At 48.9% G+C, this 17,838-nt stretch overlaps 1 pseudogene; it reads left to right on the forward strand.

Moving 5' to 3' along the window:
- The first annotated feature begins 2,198 nt into the window (after positions 1-2,198).
- LOC147957086 (uncharacterized) lies at positions 2,199-15,561 on the forward strand (annotated as a pseudogene).
- Positions 15,562-17,838: the final 2,277 nt, after the last annotated feature.

Below are 17,838 nucleotides of genomic sequence, written 5' to 3' on the forward strand. Positions count from 1 at the left end.
TGCAGCACTTGGTTTATAGATAAAACGTGTAGCGCTTGTAGGCACTCAGTTTATATAAACCGTGTGGCTCCAGTAGACACTCGGTTTATACAGACGATGACACGTGGCCGTTACCTTCCGACTGCCGTCATGTTACTTTAGTAAGCCGAGAGCCTCCTATAAACACACGGCTTATACATAAACCGAGAGTTTTTGCACTGGCACTCCGCTTATACCTTATAAGCCAATGGAGTGTAAACCGTGTCATATAAGCTGGGTGTTTTACTCCGCTTATATATAAACCGTGTTTATATCAATATAAGCCGAGTGTATTGGGTACATGGCTTTAAAGTTTTTTTCTGTAGTGGTGCATGCAGCTAGGAAGTTGGTTAGTGAGTTATTGCGCGGGGTGTGTTGGCCGAATGATTTGGCTATTAAAGCCCATGTATCTGCATTGTGCTTCAGACCTTGAGTGCGAGAAGAAATACAGAAAATGTCAAAGTCTGTGTGTGATCTTCTTCTACCTTCAGTTCGCGTGTGCTATTCCTTCTTCCTCCTCGGGCTGTGCCAACAGATACCGCATAATCATGCGGCCGTGCTGTATATGATATCTTAAATTAAAATTGAATGAATATATGAACTGAAATCTGAGCATTCCGATGTGAGGTGATAACTGCAGTACATCGTCTGAATCCTTTCCTTATTCAATTTGAACTACACAGACATCCGTTGTATTTCCAATCTTTTTATTTTTATGTGACTGTGGTCTTCTTTAGGGCATACCATGTTTAGCGTCAAATAGAGTAACAGAGGATCGGCGTGGAGCTTTGCATATTCTTGAACAGGCGGAACAAACAAAGGAGATGCAAGCGAAAACAGTTTTTTTTTTTGGAAGACTAAAAAAATCTAGAGCACGTACATATCAGTTTTTCTGAAACAAAAAAAGATATAGATGCTCGCTATATGTATGCACACCCATCCTCATGAACGCACACAAATATACACCCCGCCCTTAATTATGAGCATTTTCGAAAAGTAGAACTGCCAACCTAAAAGAAAGAAGAGCAAATAGATACTGAGATTGATGAAGACATGATGGATATGCTATACCATTTAAGAAATAACACCAAAAAACACCGGTACTAAGTTTACAAGTTCACGAAAGTTCAATTGCAAATCTTCATTTGTTTTGAAGAAGAGAGTACACACAAATATGAGTTTAGCATCCGTCTAATTGACTCACTTAGCTGCACCTATGGACGGATGAGCAAACTGGCTAGTTTTCCTCAGAATTCGCAAGGTAGTGAGGCACACTAGTTGTACTACACCTAAAAAGGTGACAGTGCACATCATGTGCTGAACTGCTTATGTGAGGACGGTGCATGCCGTGATGCTGTGACACCATGACAGCAACGCCAACTTGGCATACCCTTGTCGTGTCAGTTCCATGGCTCACATGCGCAGGTCATGGCAGTCAACGTTGCACATGCTCGGGGCCAGGATACTGCACAAAAAGGATGACCTTGGCAATGCCAAGGCGCCTCCACAACAGCTCATTGGCGAAGCCGGAGCAGCTGCCTAGGGTCACCGGGCATTTTCTTTGTCATCCTCAATGCGGGTCTCCACCACTAGAGGCCGTATGGTGAGCTTTGCGTGGATGAGGCAGGCGCCTTCAAGATCATCGTGGGCCACTAAATGCTTCATGAATGTTGAGTATATTGTGTATGTGTATATTTGTGTGTAGGGCCCATCTACTGTTTCCTTTGTATAGTTGAGGTTGTGGCCTACCTCTGTACTTATATATACGTGCCTGGTGCACCGATCAATACATCGAGATTGCACAGCCCATATCTTGTCCTTCTACATGGTATCTATCGCAGCACGATCCTAACCCTAGCCGCCGCCGCAGCCGCGCCTCGACGCCGCCGCCGCCGCCGCTCCTCCCCGCCGCCGTCACCAGCCGCCGCCGCCGCTCCTCCCCGTCGCCGTCACCAGCCGCCGCCGCCGCCACCCTCCTTCCGGTCGCCGCCGCTGCCGCTGGTCACCGCCGCCTCTCCCACCACCTCGCTCGCCGCCGCCGCCACCGCCGCGGGCTTCCGCTTCCGCCTCCCTCACCCGCGCCGCGACCCTCCCCTCCCCTCCCACCTGCGCCGCTAACCTCCCCCTCCCCTCCCACCGCGCCGCACCCCGTCTCCCTCCACCCGCACCGAACCCTAGCCATGAGCTCCTCTTCGTCCACCGTTTCCAACCCGTTTGCCGGTCCCGATGTCACTCTCGTCCGCGACGTCAACATCCACGAGCGCGTTCCGGTCAAGCTTGATCACACCACCGCCTCCTACTCCGCTTGGAAGCGGTATTTTTCGCTTGTGTTCTGTGACTACCCCCTGCACGGCCACGTGGACGGCACCGTGGACTCGGCGCTCATGATCAACGACGAGGAGTCGATGATCCTCGACGCCTCCATCATCCGCTGGTTCTACCTCACCATCTCCAGCGACCTCTTCCACACCGTGGTGAACGACGAGGACGACGCCTATGCAGTCTGGACCAAGCTCAACGGCCTCTTCACCGGCAATCGGGTGCAGCGCAAGGTCCTGCTCTATGCTGAGTTTTACGGGTGCCAGCAACTTGACTCATCCATCGATGATTTTTGCATGCGCCTCAAGAAGCTCGCCGATGAGCTCCGTGATCTCGGGGAAAAGATCGACGACGAGCTCCTCATCAGCACCCTCTCCGGCGGCCTCAACGAGGACTTCGGGAACGCCGCCTCCAACCTCACCCTCATCCCGGAGCCCACCTTCGCCAAGGTGGTCGCGTACCTCAACTTGGAGGAGCGCCGGATGCGGGTGGCACGGACTCGCGCGACCCACACCGCCCTCGTCGCAGGCACCCGCGGGGTTTCGGCCCCGCCACCGCCACGCCCGACGCCCCCCCCAGCCGGCGGTGCCCGCCTTCCCGCCCGAGTTCCCGCCCGCACCAGCCGCCCCCTTCCCGCCGCCCCAGCCGGCGGCCAATGGGGGGGGGTCGTCGCGGCGGTCGTCGTGGCGGCCGCAAGCAGGGGGGCGGCAGCGGTGCTCAGGGAGGAGCGCCCCGCCCGCCACAGCAGGCCCCTCAGCCGGTCCCGTGGTACGCCGGCCAGAACCCATGGACCGGCGTTGTCCACGCCTACTCCATGCCGGTTCTGTTGGGGAACGTAGCATAAATTCAAAATTTTCCTACGTGTCACCAAGATCTATCTATGGAGTCATCTAGCAACGAGGGAGGAGTGGATCTACATACCCTTGTAGATCGCGCGCGGAAGCGTTCAAGAGAACGGGGTTGATGGAGTCGTACTCGTCGTGATCCAAATCACCGATGATCCTAGCGCCGAACGGACGGCACCTCCGCGTTCAACACACGTACGGAGCAGCGACGTCTCCTCCTTCTTGATCCAGCAAGGGGGGAGGAGAGGTTGATGGAGATCCAGCAGCACAACGGCGTGGTGGTGGAAGTGGCGGGATTCCAACAGGGCTTCACCAAGCGCTGCGGGAGGAGGAAGATGTGTCATGGGAGGGAGAGGGAGGCGCCAGGGCTTAGGTGTTGCTGCCCTCCCTTCCCCCACTATATATAGGGCCAAGGGAGAGGGGGGGCGCAGCCTTGGCCCTTCCTCCAAGGAAGGGTGCGGCCAGGGAGGAGTCCCTCCTCCCTAAGGCACTCGGAGGTGCCTTCCCCTTTTAGGACTCTTCCCTTCCCTCATCTCTTGGCGCATGGCCTATTGGGGCTGGTGCCCTTGCCCCATACAGGCCAAGGTGCACACCCCTACAGCCCATGTGGCCCCCCGGGGCAGGTAGCCCCACCCGGTGGACCCCCAGGACCCTTCCGGTGGTCCCAGTACAATACCGGTGACCCCGAAACTTGTCCCGATGGCCGAAATAGCACTTCCTATATATAATTCTTTACCTCCGGACCATTCCGGAACTCCTCGTGACGTCCGGGATCTCATCCGGGACTCCAAACAACTTTCGGCTTACCGCATACTAATATCTCTATAACCCTAGCGTCACCGAACCTTAAGTGTGTAGACCCTACGGGTTCGGGAGACATGCAGACATGACCGAGATGACTCTCCGGTCAATAACCAACAGAGGGATCTGGATACCCATGTTGGCTCCCACATGTTCCATGATGATCTCATCGGGTGAACCACGATGTCAAGGACTTAATCAATCCCATATACAATTCCCTTTGTCTAGCGGTACGATACTTGCCCGAGATTCGATCGTCGGTATCCCGATACCTTGTTCAATCTCGTTACCGGCAAGTCTCTTTACTCGTTTTGTAACACATCATCCCGTGATCAACTCCTTGATCACATTGTGCACATTATGATGATGTCCTACTGAGTGGGCCCAGAGATACCTCTCCGTTTACACGGAGTGACAAATCCCAGTCTCGATTCGTGCCAACCCAACAGATACTTTCGGAGATACCTGTAGTGTACCTTTATAGCCACCCAGTTACGTTGTGACGTTTAGCACACCCAAAACACTCCTACGGTATCCGGGAGTTGCACAATCTCATGGTCTAAGGAAATGATACTTGACATTAGAAAAGCTTTAGCATACGAACTACATGATCTTGTGCTAGGCTTAGGATTGGGTCTTTGTCCATCACATCATTCTCCTAATGATGTGATCCCGTTATCAATGACATCCAATGTCCATGGTTAGGAAACCGTAACCATCTATTGATTAACGAGCTAGTCAACTAGAGGCTTACTAGGGACATGGTGTTGTCTATGTATCCACACATGTATCTGAGTTTCCTATCAATACAATTCTAGCATGGATAATAAACGATTATCATGAACAAGGAAATATAATAATAATCAATTTATTATTGCCTCTAGGGCATATTTCCAACAGTCTCCCACTTGCACTAGAGTCAATAATCCAGTTCACATCGCTATGTGACTAACACTCAAGGTCACATCCCCATGTGACTAACACCCAAAGAGTTTACTAGAGTCAATAATCTAGTTCACATTACCATGTGATTAACACTCGATGAGTTCTGGGTTTGATCATGTTATGCTTGTGAGAGATGTTATAGTCAACGGGTCTGAATCTTTCAGATCCGTATGTACTTCACAAATTTCTATGTCATCTTGTAGATGCAACTACTACCCTACATTTGGAGCTATTCCAAATAACTGTTCTACTATACGAATCCAGTTTACTACTCAGAATAATCTAGATTAGTGTCAAAGTTTGCATCGGCGTAACCCTTTACGACGAACTCTTTTACCACCTCCATAATCGAGAAAATTCCTTAGTCCACTAGTTACTAAGGATAACTTTGACCGTTGTCTTGTGATCCATTCTTGGATCACTCTTGTACCCCTTGACTGACTCATGGCAAGGCACATTTCAGGTGCAGTACATAGCATGGCATACCGTATAGAGCCTATGACAAAAGCATAGGGGACGACCTTCGTCCTTCCTCTTTCTTCTGCCGTGGTCGAGCTTTAAGTCTTAACTTCATACCTTACAACTCAGGCAAGAACTCCTTCTTTGACTGATCCATCTTGAACACCTTCAAGATCATGTCAAGGTATGTGCTCATTTGAAAGTACCATTAAGCATTTTGATCTATCCTTATAGATCTTGATACTCAATGTTCAAGTAGTTTAATCCAGGCTTTCCATTGAAAAACACTTTCCAAATAACCCTATATGCTTTCCAGAAATTCTACGTCATTTCTGATCAACAATATGTCAACAACATATATTCATCAGAAATTCTATAGTGCTCCCACTCACTTCTTTGGAAATACAAGTTTCTCATAAACTTTGTATAAACCCAAAATCTTTGATCATCATCAAAGCATACATTCCAACTCCGAGATGCTTACTCCAGTCCCTAGAAGGATTGCTGGAGCTTTGCATACTTATTAGCATCTTTCAGGATTGAAAAAACCTTCCGGTTTGTATCACATACAACCTTTCCTCAAAAAACGTCGAGGAAACAATGTTTTGACATCCTATCTGCAAGATTTCACAAATAATGCAGTAATCGCTAATATAATTCCAACAGACTCTTAGCATCGCTACGAGTGAGAAAGTCTCATCGTAGTCTTCTCCTTGAACTTGTCGGAAAACATCTTAACGACAAGTCGAGCTTTCTTAATGGTGACATTTACCATCATTGCCCGTCTTTCTTTTAAAATCCATATGTACCTAACAGCCTTACGACCATCAAGTAGTTCTCCCAAAGTCTACACTTTGTTTTCATATATGGATCCTCTCTCGGATTATATGGCCTTGAGCCATTTTCGAATCCAGGCCCACCATCGCTGCTCCATAGCTCGTAGGTTCATTATTGTCTGGCAACATGACTTCCAAGACAGGATTACGTACCACTCTAAAGTAGTACGCATCCTTGTCATCCCACGAGGTTTGGTAGTGACTTGATCTGAAGTTTCATGATCACTATCATAAGCTTCCACTTCAATTGGTGTAGGTGCCACAGGAACAACTTCATGTGCCCTGCCACACACTAGTTGAAGAGACGGTTCAATAACCTCATCAAGTCTCCACCATCCTCCCACTCAATTCTTTCGAGAGAAACTTTTCCTCGAGAAAGGACCCGATTCTAGAAACAATCCCTTATTGCTTTCGAATCTGAGACATGAGGTATACCCAACTGTTTTGGGTGTCCTATGAAGATGCATTTATCCGCTTTGGGTTCGAGCTTATCAGCTTGAAACCTTTTCACATAAGCGTCATAGCCTCAAACTTTTAAGAAATGACAACTTAGGTTTCTCTAAACCATAGTTCATACGGTGTCATCTCATCGGAATTACGTGGTGCCCCTTTTAAAGTGAATGTGGTTGTCTTTAATGCCTAACCCATAAACTATCGTGGTAATTCGATAAGAGACATCATGGTATGCATCATATCCAATAGGGTGCAGTTATGATGTTCGGACACACCATCACACTATGGTGTTCCAGGCTGTATTAGTTGTGAAACAATTTCCACAATGTCTTAATTCTGTGCCAAACTCGTAATTCAGATATTCATCTCTATGATCATATCATAGATATTTTATCCTCTTGTCACGACGATCTTTCAACTTCACCCTGAAATTACTTGAACCTTTCAATAATTCAGACTCGTGATTCATCAAGTAAATATACTCAACATCTACTCAAATCATCTGTGAAGTAAGAACATAACGATATCCACTACACGCCTCAGCACTCATTGGACTGCACACATCAAAATGTATTACTTCCAACAAGTTGCTTTCTAGTTCCATTTTACTGAAAACGAGGCTTTCAGTCATCTTGCCCATGTGGTATGATTTGCATGTCTCAAGTGATTAAAAATCAAGTGAGTCCAAACGATCCATCTGTATAGAGTTTCTTCATGCATATCTACCAACAAACATGGTTCGCATGTCTCAATCCTTTCAAAAATGAGTGAGTCCAAAGATCCATCAACATGGAGCTTCTTCATGCGTTTTATACCGATATGACTTAAGTGGCAGTGCCACAAGTAGGTGGTACTATCATTACTATCTTATATCTTTTGGCATGAACATGTGTATCACTATGATCGAGATTCAATTAACCATTCATTTTAGGTGCAAGACCATTGAAGGTATTATTCAAATAAACAGAGTAACCGTTATTCTCCTTAAATGAATAACCGTATTGCGATAGACATAATCCAATCATGTCTATGCTCAACGCAAACACCAATCTCGATGGTAGAGGGAGCGTGCGATGCTTGATCATATCAACATTGGAAACACTTCCAACACATATCGTCAGCTCACCTTTAGCTAGTCTCCGTTTATTCCGTAGCTTTTATTTCGAGTTACTAACACTTAGCAACCGAACCGGTATCTAATACCTTGGTGCTACTAGGAGTACTAGTAAAGTACACATCAACACAATGTATATCCAATATACTTCTATCGACCTTGCCAGCCTTCTCATCTACCAAGTATCTAGGGTAATTCTGCTCCAGTGGCTGTTCCCCTTATTACAGAAGCACTTAGTCTCGGGTTTGGGTTCAACCTTGGGTTTCTTCACTAGAGCAGCAGTTGAATTGCCGTTTCATGAAGTATCCCTTTGTGCCCTTGCCCTTCTTGAAACTAGTGGTTTCACCGACCATCAACAATTGATGCTCCTTGATTTCTACTTTTGTGGTGTCAAACATCGCGAATATCTCAAGGATCATCATATATGTCCCTGATATATTATAGTTCATCACGAAGCTCTAGCAGCTTGGTGGTAATGACTTCGGAGAAACATCACTTTCTCATCTGGAAGATCAACTCCCACTCGATTCAAGCGATTGTTGTACTCAGATAATCTGAGCACAAGTTCAACAATTGAGCTTTTCTCCCTTAGTTTGCAGGCTAAGAAAATCGTCAGAGGTCTTATACCTCTTGACGTGGGCACGAGCCTGAAATCCCAATTTCAGCCCTCGAAACATCTCATATGTTTCGCGACGTTTCAAAACGTCTTCGGTGCCTCAACTCTAAGCCGTTTAACTGAACTATCACATAGTTATCAAAATATGTATGTCAGATGTTCGCAACATCCATAGACAACGTTCGAGGTTCAGCACACTGAGCGGTGCATTAAGGACATAAGCCTTCTATGAAGCAATGAGGACAAACCTCAGTTTACGGACCTAGTCCGCATAATTACTACTATCAACTTTCAACTAAATTTTCTCTAGGAACATATCTAAACAGTAGAACTGAAGCGCGAGCTACGACATAATTTGCGAAGACCTTTTGACTATGTTCAGGATAATTAAGTTCATCTTATGAACTCCAACTCAGATAGACATCCCTCTAGTCATCTAAGTGATTACATGATCCGAGTCAACTAGGCCGTGTCCGATCATCACGTGAGACGGACTAGTCAACATCGGTGAACATCTTCATGTTGATCGTATCTTCTATACGACTCATGCTCGACCTTTCGGTCTCTTGTGTTCCGAGGCCATGTCTGTACATCCTAGGCTCGTCAAGTCAATCTAAGTGTTTCGCGTGTGTAAATCTGTCTTACACCCGTTGTATTCGAACGTAAGAATCTATCACACCCGATCATCACGTGGTGCTTCGAAACGACGAACTTTCGCAACGGTGCACAGTTAGGGGGAACACCTTCTTGAAATTTTAGTGAGGGATCATCTTATTTACTACCGTCGTTCTAAGCAAATAAGATGTATAAACATGATAAACATCACATGCAATCAAATAGTGACATGATATGGCCAATATCATATTGCTCCTTTTGATCTTCATCTTCGGGGCTCCATGATCATCATCGTCACCGGCATGACACCATGATCTCCATCATCGTGTCTCCATGAAGTTGCCTCGCCAACTATTACTTCTACTACTACAGCTAACGGTTAGGAATAAAGTAAAGTAATTACATGACATTTATGTTGACACGCAGGTCATAAATAAATTAAGACAACTCCTATGGCTCCTGCCGGTTGTCATACTCATCGACATGCAAGTCGTGATTCCTATTACAAGAATATGATCATCTCATACATCACATATATCATTCATCACATCCTTTGGCCATATCACATCACATAGCATACCCTGCAAAAACAAGTTAGACGTCCTCTAATTGTTGTTTGCATGTTTTACGTGGCTGCTATGGGTTTCAAGCAAGAACGTTTCTTACCTACGCAAAAACCACAACGTTATATGCCAATTGCTATTTACCCTTCATAAGGACCCTTTTCATCGAATCCGATCCGACTAAAGTGGGAGAGACAGACACCCGCTAGCCACCTTATGCAACTAGTGCATGTCAGTCGGTGGAACCAGTCTCACGTAAGAGTACGTGTAAGGTCGGTCCGGGCCGCTTCATCCCACAATACCACCGAATCAAGATTGGACTAGTAACGGTAAGCATATTGAACAAAATCAATGCCCACAACTACTTTGTGTTCTACTCGTGCATAGAAACTACGCATAGACCTAGCTCATGATGCCACTGTTGGGGAACGTAGCATAAATTCAAAATTTTCCTACGTGTCACCAAGATCTATCTATGGAGTCATCTAGCAACGAGGGAGGAGTGGATCTACATACCCTTGTAGATCGCACGCGGAAGCGTTTAAAAGAACGGGGTTGATGGAGTCGTACTCATCGTGATCCAATTCACCGATGATCCTAGCGCCGAACGGATGGCACCTCCGCGTTCAACACACGTACGGAGCAGCGACGTCTCCTCCTTCTTGATCCAGCAAGGGGGGAGGAGAGGTTGATGGAGATCCAGCAGCACAACGGCGTGGTGGTGGAAGTAGCGGGATTCCAACAGGGCTTCGCCAAGCGCTGCGGGAGGAGGAAGATGTGTCATGGGAGGGAGAGGGAGGCGCCAGGGCTTAGGTGTTGCTGCCCTCCCTTCCCCCACTATATATAGGGCCAAGGGAGAGGGGGGGCACAGCCTTGGCCCTTCCTCCAAGGAAGGGTGCGGCCAGGGAGGAGTCCCTCCTCCCCAAGGCACCTCGGAGGTGCCTTCTCCTTTTAGGACTCTTCCCTTCCCTCATCTCTTGGCGCATGGGCCTATTGGGGCTGGTGCCCTTGCCCCATACAGGCCAAGGCGCATACCCCTACAGCCCATGTGGCCCCCCGGGGCAGGTGGCCCCACCCGGTGGACCCCCGGGACCCTTCCGGTGGTCCCGGTACAATACCGGTGACCCCGAAACTTGTCCCGATGGCCGAAATAGCACTTCCTATATATATAATTCTTTACCTCCAGACCATTCCGGAACTCCTCGTGACGTCCGGGATCTCATCCGGGACTCCAAACAACTTTCGGCTTACCGCATACTAATATCTCTATAACCCTAGCGTCACCGAACCTTAAGTGTGTAGACCCTACGGGTTCGGGAGACATGCAGACATGACTGAGATGACTCTCCGGTCAATAACCAACAGCGGGATCTGGATACCCATGTTGGCTCCCACATGTTCCACGATGATCTCATCGGATGAACCACGATGTCAAGGACTTAATCAATCCCGTATACAATTCCCTTTGTCTAGCGGTACGATACTTGCCCGAGATTCGATCGTCGGTATCCCGATACCTTGTTCAATCTCGTTACCGGCAAGTCTCTTTACTCGTTTCGTAACACATCATCCCGTGATCAACTCCTTGATCACATTGTGCACATTATGATGATGTCCTACCGAGTGGGCCCAGAGATACCTCTCCGTTTACACGGAGTGACAAATCCCAGTCTCGATTCATGCCAACCTAACAGATACTTTCGGAGATACCTGTAGTGTACCTTTATAGCCATCCAGTTACGTTGTGACGTTTGGCACACCCAAAGCACTCCTACGGTATCCGGGAGTTGCACAATCTCATGGTCTAAAGAAATGATACTTGACATTAGAAAAGCTTTAGCATACGAACTACATGATCTTGTGCTAGGCTTAGGATTGGGTCTTTGTCCATCACATCATTCTCCTAATGATGTGATCCCGTTATCAATGACATCCAATGTCCATGGTTAGGAAACCGTAACCATCTATTGATTAACGAGCTAGTCAACTAGAGGCTTACTAGGGACATGGTGTTGTCTATGTATCCACACATGTATCTGAGTTTCCTATCAATACAATTCTAGCATGGATAATAAACGATTATCATGAACAAGGAAATATAATAATAATCAATTTATTATTGCCTCTAGGGCATATTTCCAACAGGTTCCTCGGGCCCCTGCCCCGGGGCCTTCTCGGCACTCGGCCTCAGCCACACCAGGCGTACTACGCCGCGCCGCAGCCCTACGCGGCGCCCTACGGTCAGCAGCCGTCGCCAGGTGGGCCGCCGCTGCTGCCCCTGACGGCTGCGCTGCCTCTCCCGCCGGCACCATGGGACCCGGCCCTCCTGGCGGCTCTCCATAGCGCTCCCTCCCCGTCCAGCTACACCGGCGGTGGCGATTGGTACATGGACAGCGGCGCCACCGCTCACATGGCGGCGTACCCCGATAACCTTCACACCGCTCATCCTGTCCACACCTCCAACCGCATCACCGTCGGTGACGGATCTTCTCTTCCCATCACTCATATTGGTCATACATATTTTCCGTCTAACTCCACTCCTATATCCATGTCTAATATCCTCGTTTCTCCTGAACTTATTAAAAATCTTGTTTCTGTCCGTTCTCTTACACGTGAAAATCCGGTTACCGTCGAATTTGACGCATGTGGTTTTTCTGTTAAGGACGCTCGCACGTGGATGGTGCTCCACCGATGTGACAGCCCCGACGAGCTCTACCCGGTTCACTCCGCCACCTCCACCACTTCCGCCGCCCCTGTCGCTTTCGCCACCGGAGTGGATCTTTGGCATGCTCGCTTGGGTCATCCTAATCCTGCCACCCTTCGCCACATACTTCGGAGTTTTTCTTTCACGTGTAATAAGAACGAGGATCACTCGTGTCATGCATGTCTCCTCGGCAAACATGCTCGTCTTCCGTTTAGGGCTTCTTCTTTTGTTGCATCATACCCGTTTGAGTTAATTCATAGTGATGTTTGGACCTCTCCTGTTGCCAGTAATACGGGCTTTCTTTATTATCTTGTCATACTTGATGATTTTTCGCATTATGTGTGGACCTTCCCGTTGCGCCGCAAGTCGGATGTTATATCCACTCTCGCCGCGTTCTACTCCTATTTTCTCACGCAGTTTGGTCGTCCCATTCTCGCGTTGCAGACAGACAACGGGAAGGAATTTGACAACCTCGCCATTCGTAATCTTCTTACCACACATGGCACGATTTTTCGTTTCACTTGCCCGTACACCTCGCAACAGAACGGTCGTGCTGAGCGCATCCTTCGCACTCTTAATGACTGCGTTAGGACTCTTATCTTTCATGCCAATGTGCCTCCGCACTTTTGTCCTGACGCTCTCGCCACCGCTTCTCTCCTCATCAACATCCGCCCATGTCGTACTCGCGGGAACTTTACACCTCATCATCTTCTCTTCGGTGCACCCCCTCTTATGATGGGCTTCGCATCTTCGGCTGCCTTTGCTACCCTAGCATCGCCGCTACTGCGCCTCATAAGCTTGCACCCGCTCCGCCGCCTGCATCTTTCTCGGCTACCCACCCAACACTAAGGGCTATCGCTGTTATAATCCCGTCTCCCATCGTGTTTTCACCTTCCGACACGTTTACTTTGATGAGATGGTGTTTCCGTTTCAGCAGCAGGTACCCCTGGTAGTCTCGTCACCACCGGCCACCGGCGGCCCTTCGACGACTCCGTCAGGCGGACGGTTCCGTTCGGCCCGCGGACCGCCTCCGGGCTTTGGCGGTCCTCGCGCCCTCACGCCAGCGCCCGCCCCCTCGGCCTCCTCGGCCGGCTTTGACGGCGCCCCTGGCGCCCCTCCCTCACCCGCCGCGGGATCGGGCGCGGCCGGCTCGGCCGCCTCCTCAGCCGCCTCAACACCGGCCGCCTCGCCGACCCTGACGCCGGCTCCCTCGCCGGCCCTTACGCCGGCCGCCTCGCCGGCCCGGACGCCGGCCGCCTCGCCAGTCGCCTCGCCGGCCCTGACGCCGGCCGTCTTGCCGGCTCCCTCGCCGGCTGCCTCGCCGGTGGCTCCATTGGCGCCCTCTGGCCCCGTCACCCGCGCTCGTACCGGCGTTCATCGTCCGAGCCTCCGGTACACGAGTGACGAGTATGTCCTCGCCGCCTCCACTGCGGAGCCGTCGCCTCTTCCCGTGTCCGCTCGCGCCGCCCTCCGTGATCCTCACTGGCTTGCGGCGATGCAGGAAGAGTTCGATGCGCTCCAACGGAACCGCACTTGGACACTGGTTCCCCGGCCTCCTCGCGCCAACGTCATCACCGGCAAGTGGGTCTTTCGCCATAAGACCCGCTCGGATGGCACTCTCGAGCGCTACAAGGCTCGCTGGGTGGTCCGTGGTTTTCGCCAGCGCGCTGGAGTGGACTTCACCGAGACGTTCGCCCCGGTTGTAAAACCGGGCACGATCCGCACCGTCCTCCAGCTCGCCGTGTCCCGCGGCTGGCCCGTTCATCAGATGGATGTCTCCAATGCCTTTCTCCATGGCCATCTTGAGGAGCAGATGTATTGTGAGCAACCCACCGGTTTTGTCGACGCCTCACTTCCCAGCCATGTGTGTCTGCTGTCCCGCTCTCTTTACGGGCTCAAGCAGGCACCCCGCGCCTGGTACCAGCGGATCGCCGGGTTTCTTCAGACACTGGGCTTCAGCGTTACTCGCTCGGACGCCTCGCTGTTTGTCTATCGCCACGGTGACACGACTACATATTTGCTGCTTTACGTCGACGACATCATCCTGACTGCCTCCTCCTCAGCTGTTCTTCAGCAGATTACTCTCCGGCTGCGTGACGAGTTTGCTATTAAGGACCTGGGTGCTCTACATTATTTCCTTGGCATTGGGGTCGTTCGCCGCCCGGACGGGTTCTTTCTTCATCAGCAGAAGTATGCACATGAGCTTCTTGAGCGTGCCGGTATGCTCAACTGTCACCCTGTTGCTACTCCTGTTGACACGAAGGCCAAGGTCTCTGCTCTTGAGGGCTCGCCTGCGTCGGATGCTCCTTTGTACCGGTCTATTGTCGGCGCTCTTCAGTACTTGACTCTCACTCGACCGGATCTTCAGTATGCTGTTCAGCAGGTGTGTCTCCACATGCACGCCCCTCGTGACTCTCATTGGACTCTCGTGAAGCGGATCCTTCGCTACATCCGCGGCACGATGACCCTCGGGCTGACACTCGCGGCGTCTACTTCTCTGGAGATGGTGGCCTACTCCGATGCTGACTGGGCTGGCTGCCCTGACACTCGTCGGTCCACCTCTGGCTACTGCGTCTACCTCGGTCCTTCACTCGTCTTGTGGTCGTCTAAGCGACAACCCACCGTTTCGCGCTCCAGCGCGGAGGCTGAGTACCGAGCTGTGGCCAATGCCGTTGCCGAGTGCACCTGGCTACGACAGTTACTGCAGGAGCTGCATCATGACGTTTCCCAGGCTACGGTTGTCTACTGTGACAACGTCTCTGCGGTGTACCTCTCCGCCAACCCCGTTCATCATCGCCGGACTAAACACATCGAGCTGGACATTCACTTTGTGCGCGAGCAGGTGGCTCTTGGACGCATGCGGGTTCTCCATGTGCCGACCGCTCAGCAGTTCGCCGATGTGATGACGAAGGGACTGCCGACTTCTACTTTCGAGGACTTTCGTTCCAGTCTTTGCGTCACTGGCGCCGCTTCGACTGCGCGGGGGGGGGGGGGGGGGGGGGGTTGAGTATATTGTGTACGTGTATATTTGTGTGTAGGGCCCACCTCATGTTTCCTTTGTATAGTTGAGGTTGTGGCCCACCTCTGTACTTATATATACGTGCCTGGTGCACCGATCAATACATCGAGATTGCACAGCCTATATTTTGTCCTTCTACAATGAAGAAAGCTGACTGCGTGAAGGAAGTTGTGGCTGCAAAGACGACAAGTGCCCACGGCAAGTTGGAGCCCATAGCCTCAGCCCTCGGCAGCGAGTGGTGGTTGGAGGTATAGCGCTTCAGGACATCACAACGTTCAGTACAGAATCGTCACTCTTCACCAAGTGCTCTTTTCCCGTCATCTCATATTCTCAAAGTGACATCAGTTGTCTCTTTATTTTTGTCTTGCATGGTTTTGGTTAACAATGTAAGTGTATAATAAGTAAGTTCGAAACCTCAATGACTCTGAAGGATGGAGAGAACAGACATCATTGCTGGTTTATATAATTTTTTTTCTTGCATTATTTCTGCCGACGAGAAAATATGTTGAATGACTCATGAAGTATTTATAGAATGAACAGGGTCAGTGGTGGTGTATAAATTGTGTTAGTCATGGAGGGTATGGCTGCTGAGAACATTCATTTTTTATCAACTTGAGGAGATATTGGTGCAAGGAAAGATCTACATAAATAATGGTTTAATGCACGTGTAGCTCACCCAGCAACCAGATCAGCTGTCTTGGAAACTTACTAGGAACGGTGTGTTCTCAGTCAAGTCTATGTATCTGGATGTCATTAACTCTAGCGTTGTCCCTTCCTCGATTCACATTTGGAGAGTTAAGATTCCCTTACGTATCAAAGTGTTTATGTGGTTTGTGCATAAACAAGTCATTTTGACTAAGGATAACCTGGCAAAACGCAACTGGATGGGCTCATCTAGGTTTAGCTTTTGCGATCATAACGAAAACATCAAACACCTCTTTCTCGATTGTCCGTTGGCTAAGATTCTGTGGCGGTCAATTAATATTGTGTTTAATATCAATCCGCCCACCTCTATCAATATGTTATTTGGAACATGGCTTGATGGTGTTGATTCCGATACTGCAAGACACATTCGTGTTGGAGTTTGTGCCTTACTCTGGGCAGTATGGAACTGCAGAAATGACTTGGTTTTTAACAGATCAACAAATATTCATTTTTTGCAGGTTATCTTCAGGGCCACGGCTTTCATCCGTATGTGGTCGCTACTCACTCCGACGGAGGCCAGGGAGCGTTTGGTTACTGCGTCTACCCGATGAGAGATGGTAGCGCAGGTTATTTTCAACCGGTTTGGATGGCGGTCATGTAATAGGATAGGCATGTAGTGCTCCTATTGTGTTTGCCAGCCGGTTGTGGCTTTGGGTTTGAGCTCTTTCGAGCCTTTTGTATTTTTCTTCGCACCACGTTACTCGATGACTATGCTACTGGATTTAATTTTATTTATATGAGCCGTATGCATCTTTCTGATGCAGAGGCTAGGGTAAAACCCCTTTTCGAAAAAAAAAATCTAGTGCATGTGTTTGAATGAAAGAAATAGAGAGAAGAAACGGTTTGGTACCTTTGCTGGTCTGAGATGTGGATGTACTCTCTGTCTACCTAGGATAAAAATCTATAATTTTGTAAATAGAGTACTCTACTCTCAAATGAGTTTTCTGCTAGATTTCACACTCTCTGCCAGTTCTCAAATGTATATATATAAATAGGCATCTTAATGTTGATCTATTTAACTTCAGTACACTATCAGTTAGAAATAACGGTAAACAACTATAGCTGCCAACTTCAAAACAACAACTATTGTCTAAATGTAATAATTTTTAAGTCGTCCAGGAACAAATGAGTGATTCCTTCCACAGAGCAATAATCAATGGTGAACGAACTCCATTTGCCTACTGTTTGCCCGTACTCTTGTTGAGGACATCACAACGTGACTACAGAAAATATGTCAATTGGCAACTTGGGCCTATGAAACTGAAAACCAGAGACTAATTTCTGAGGTAACACGGATTAGTTTTAGAGTGCCCCCATTCCAAAAATATTAATGATCTACACAAGAAAGTCAAAGTGTGTAACTTTCCTGTGTGTGGGCCCTACTCCAATGCACTGTCCATGTAGATTACAGTTTTCCACCAACAAATATAATCGACATGTTAAGAAAGAGAGCAATTTTAACATGCTCCCTCTTACCCCCCCCCCCCCCCCCCCCCCCCCCCTCCCCTTTTGACATGTGAGGTAAAGGTTAGATCCAGGTGGGAGTATGTGATTTAGTGTGGGCTAGCTGGATTGTTAGAGTGATTGTGTTTTTGACAAGACAAAACTTCCAAAAAGTTTGCAGGTTATCTTGAGCGCTACAAGCCGGATCCATATGTGGTGTTCCTACGGCATGTGTAGGCACAAGCGTCAATGGCTTTTGGGTGCAATCTTAACGTGGTCCCTCTTACCTCCTATTTTCACATTAGAGGTAAGATTGTATAATAGATCTGAGCCATTGATTTTATTAAGTAGTTGTCCGAGTAACTCTTACCTTAGAGGAGATA

Source organism: Triticum urartu, chromosome 7A (assembly GCF_056163025.1).
Source record: "Triticum urartu cultivar PI428250 chromosome 7A, HENAU_Tu73, whole genome shotgun sequence".
Taxonomy (NCBI): Eukaryota; Viridiplantae; Streptophyta; class Magnoliopsida; order Poales; family Poaceae; genus Triticum; species Triticum urartu.